This window comes from Lytechinus variegatus, chromosome 7 (genome assembly GCF_018143015.1).
Source record: "Lytechinus variegatus isolate NC3 chromosome 7, Lvar_3.0, whole genome shotgun sequence".
NCBI lineage: Eukaryota > Metazoa > Echinodermata > Echinoidea > Temnopleuroida > Toxopneustidae > Lytechinus > Lytechinus variegatus.
The window spans coordinates 21,944,610-21,949,941 of NC_054746.1; positions in this window are offsets into that span (position 1 = coordinate 21,944,610).

Consider the following 5,332-nt stretch of genomic DNA (forward strand, 5'->3'; position numbering starts at 1 on the left):
AAAGATAATGTACCAAAGATTCACAGGAGTTTATTGGAAATTTACATCCTCATTTCGCAAAACACATTTTTAGGACAAATTTTCACTGTTGTATTAGTGTATTTGGTAAATGAGCTGGTAGCTGGTGCTCCATAAGACTGAAGTTAACCTAGGGTTAATTAGACCAGGGCCCTGTCTTACAAAGAGTTACGATTGATCCAATCAATTCATCAGTGTCATAATTTTTTCTACAGGAAATTTGCACAATGTCCTTGGTAAACTAAGAGAAGCACTGAATTTTTCAAGAAAACAATGAATGCATGAATATAAATCATAGTTAGAAAATATTTTGAACAAACATGCATAATAGATGTTGATGTTGCTGGCCTTTCATAGTATCGCAACTCTTTGTAAGACGGGCCCCAGTTCTTTGAGAATATTACCCTATGTCAGAGAAATTTATCTTTCATTTTATTTCATGTGAATTATTATCAACTTGTCATAAAATATAAAAATAAAATATATTCTACCAGACATAACAGACAGTGCTCTTTCATGTACCAATTATCCACCAGGTTCCTTCAAAAATGAATTTTGCCCTAGCCTTTTGGATAAAAGTTTTATGAACACTTTGCCTGGTCATGTGTATGCTCCCCACAGATGATTTGTTTAGAATCTTCTTCATGAATGTATAATGATACCATGGTAATTATTACCAGATGGTTCTTGTCCTGCCTTTGCAGCATAAGCAAGACATAGTTAAGATGCATCTTTTCTGATGTCAGCATTAAAATCTTAACCTATGATTACATTATATTCTTTAAATGTTATATCTCATGAAACATGAACTTAATGGTAATCAAGTGTGACTGGTCATTGAGCATCCATCAAGGATACAAAGTGAAGGTCTATTCAGTTGAGGTCAATATACTGCAATTTCCAAGAACCCAACATTTTTTTTTTCTCTAATCAGCCATGTGGTTTATCTTATTCATTTCATCTCCCATTGATTTTGTACCTAAGGACTATCAATTGCCGTCGTGAGAGTAAAATGAAATGTCAGTTCGTTTCAGGTAAAAAAAACGAGATACAAACACGTTTTCTCATTTAATAAGTAAATGATCAAATCCATTCATTTTCATATTTACTTCAAGTAGGTACAATGTCTCCATGAATCTTCTAACTTTATAAGGAGAAGATGAACTTTGCTAAAATTAGCAACCTGGTTATCACAAAGGAACTACAAGGGGAAGACTGGAGAGTTAATAGAGGGCATAATGAAACATTTGGGAAGAGTGCCCGACAGCCTTGAGTAAAGTAGACAGTTCTGTACCCGGTGGGGTCACTCAGCCGCAGAGGGGGACACGTATGACCGTTACCACAAATGCAAGTGACCCCCTATTGCAGTCAATTTCAAGGACAATTTGTGAAATTTACCCCCCTATTTTCACGCAAAACAAGGACAAAATTGTGGTAAAATGGTACCTTGAAACACCCCTAATTATAAGATTGTAAGGACACTTTTGCCCATTTCGCAAATTTACCCCTATTTACCGTATTTCAAGGACGGCATTTACACCCTTTCCTCATTAGAGGAAATTGCAACACAGGCGTCAGCTAGTGCTCAGTCCTTAAAGATGACCAAGAGCCATGTCATACTGATTCAATAATCCAAAAGAACTTTAGTTTTCTTGAAAAGTAAGAAAAGTAGAATTCTTTGTAAAAATAAATGTAGAGTTGTCCATATGAAGATAAAGAGCATGATGCGCGTGCCCTCGGCGGCTGGTGACTCGGTGAGCACCCCTATTTTCACTACTTCGAGGAGTGTTCTGTCCGCGGAAGTTCTGTGAAATTGACCCCTTTTCCCGCGATTTTGGTAACGGTCATGCGGTCCCCAAGTCATATTGAGTGACCCCACCGGGGTTTTGTAGCGCCATTTTTGGTTGTGTACAAAACATATAAGGGAAATGGCGAAGGGGTGAACGAATACACGATTTTTGTCTCACCTGCGAAGCAGAGTGAGACTATAGGCGCCGCTTTTCCGACGGCGACGGCGGCGGCGTCAACATCAAATCTTAACCTGAGGTTAAGTTTTTGAAATGACATCATAACTTAGAAAGTATATGGACCTAGTTCATGACACTTGGCCATAAGGTTAATCAAGTATTACTGAACATCCTATTAGAGTTTCATGTCACATGACCAAGGTCAAAGGTCATTTAGGGTCAATGAACTTAGACCATGTTGGAGGAATCAACATCGAAATCTTAACCTGAGGTTAAGCTTTTGAAATGTCATCATAACTTAGAAAATATATAGACCTAGTTCATGAAACTTGGACATAAGGTTAATCAAGTATCACTGAACATCCTGCATGAGTTTCACGTCACATGACCAAGGTCATTTAGGGTCAATGAACTTTGGCCGAATTGGGGATATCTGTTGAATTCCCATCATTACTTTGAAAGTTTATGGATCTGATTCATGAAACTTGGACATAATAGTAATCAAGCATCACTGAATATTTTGTGCAAGTTTCAGGTCTCATGATTAAGGTCAAAGGTCATTTAGGGTCAATGAACTTTGGCCGAATCAGGGGTATCTGTTGAATTACCATCATAACTTTGAAAGTTTATTAGTCTAGTTCATTAAACTTGGACATATGAGTAATCAAATATCACTGAACATCCTGTGCGCGTTTCAGGTCACATGATCAAGGTCAAAGGTCATGTAAGGTCAATGAACTTTGGCTATGTTGGGTTTTTTTGTTGAATAACCATCATATCTCTGTAAGTTTATTGGTCTCGTTCATAAAAAGTGGACATAAGAGTAACCATGTATCACTGAACATCTTGTGTGAGTTAGAGTAGTATTCAAAGTCAGCACTGCTGCTATATTGAACCGCGTGATGCAGGTGAGACGGCCAGAGGCATTCCACTTGTTACATTTTATGATTTTTTTTCCTTCAATTTTGTTTTTCTCTAATTGGAAATGAATATATCTTAGAGAATTCTGGGAAAGAAAAGGTGGGATTATCCCCATGCACTGCCCTTGTTCTCTTTCTCATTTTCCCTGTATGTTTTATACATAGCCACTTTTACTGTGTGAAGGTTTACTCAATGCTAGTTGGCGTCCTTCCACTTGGGCATCTAAAAAAAATCTCTGAAGTGTCAAATCTTTGTACTGTCTTTGATTATCATAAATGTAATGAAATATACATTGTATGAGAAAAGTATTGCCTTTGTTTTGCACCTTTTTTTGCAATTTGTGATCAGTTAGGCATTAACGATTAGGAATCATTAAATGCAATAGTGCAGATTATCAAACCTTATGATCATTAAAGTGGAACTCACAATGATTCAGTGATCATGACTTTCTTCTTATTTTGTCAGGGAGATGAGATTAAAACCTTCCATTTCTGTTGATATTACTTATTTTGACAGATTTATTGTAAAACATTAATCTAATTACCAACCCCTGTACAAAAGTCAATGAGCCATGTTAGTAAAATATTCATTTGTTCAAAAACATTTACAATATAAGTAATTCATATATGAAATACCAAGAATTTATATCAAAAGATGGGATATTTCATTTCTTGAGGAAAAAAAAGTCAGAAATAAATCATGATCATTGAAGCCTCATGGGGTAGTTATGTTTCAAGTATCTCAGCAAGGTCTTGAAATGTGTATTATTACATTTAATGATTCATGATCATTCATGCATGATTGGTCACAATTAGCCGCTGTTCAGAACCAGACCCTATCCTTTTCTCCTTCATTTCATATGCAATCTTTTGATTTTAGGATGGACAGATTGGAAATTTATTTGTTCATTCATAGTTCATCTTTTCCTTATGCAGTGATTTAGGTGTACATATAATTCCTTGGGACACTTTACGTTGTACTAGTATATCAGGAAAATAAGTCTGAAGTATATGTAACAATGATATGTACATATACATGTTTTCAGATACTTTAATCTGATTATATTCATAGGTTGAAAAAAGAAGATCATTTCACAAAGTCAATATTGCTGCTATATAGAAATGCATAATGCAGGCAAAATTGACCTGCATAAACTAATGCAGCTGATGTTGATCGGGAAGGATGTTCTTTTTATTAAAGGGGGGGGGAGTTCACCCTGAAGAAAAGTCTGTTGTAAAAATAGCAGAATAATAAAGAAAATATTGGTGAAGGTTTGAGGAAAATCCATTAAAGATTAAGAAAGTTATTAGAATTTGAAGTTATGAATTTGTGATGTCATAAACAAGCAGCTGCTCATAAGTTATGTAATATAAGATGCATAATTTTCCATTTTTTAGTGGTTCGTGATTACTTTTTTTTGTTTTCTTAGGACCAGCTTCGAAATGATTTGTCTATTGAAAAAGGCAGCTCGAGCTAAAGCCGGGGCAATAATAATAATAACAATGCGCCTCGGAATTGAGTATTTCTAGATAGGTGATACTATATAAATGCCTATTATTATTAATACTGAAGGTACAGTAATAACCATTTTAAATTTTCTGAGGAAATGACATTTCATTAATTTTTAACCATACTATATGTAAGAAAGCTGCTCGCATGTGACGTAACAAGTCAAATGATTGAAATTCTAATTACTTTTATATTTCTTAATGGATTTTTCTCAACCTTCAATATTTATTTATTTTTTGGCTATTTTAGTTTGATTCACTATCAGCAATTCTCCTGCTAATTATGTATAATGGAGATATAGTTATGAGGGTTTTTTTTGTAAGTTGATATCTCCTGATATTTTTTTCCTTTTCATTGTGGTGTTTACTTATAAGATATCAGCATTATTCTCCACTTAAATTGAATTGAAGAACAAAATTTTATCTATGCATGATCTCTCAACAAATTTCCTTTAAGTACTAAAACTGGAAATACAAATTTACAAATGAAGACATGTTTATACTCAGTAAGACAAGAAATGTGATATCTTGATAGATGATAGCTATATTTTCTACAAAATTGAAATTGGAATGTTAATAATGTTGACTACAAGCATGGGAGAATGTTCATAATAATTTGGAATGTTAATAATGTTGAATACAAGCATGGGAGAATGTTCATTGTATGCACTTTTGTATCATCTCCACTTAATGTTGATAATCAGATTGATAATATATAATTGATTTACTACCAAATTCATATTTTCTCTCAATAAGAATAGAACAGCAAAGATATTAAGAGGAAGTATTTACTTCAAAATAATTAATGTTTGTATTTTTGATAATGTGAATGCTCTGTTTGATATTTTCTTGATCAGATATTATTGTGGTGTACCTTTAGGCCTTTTTAATTTTTTCTTCACCCATTATATTTTTATG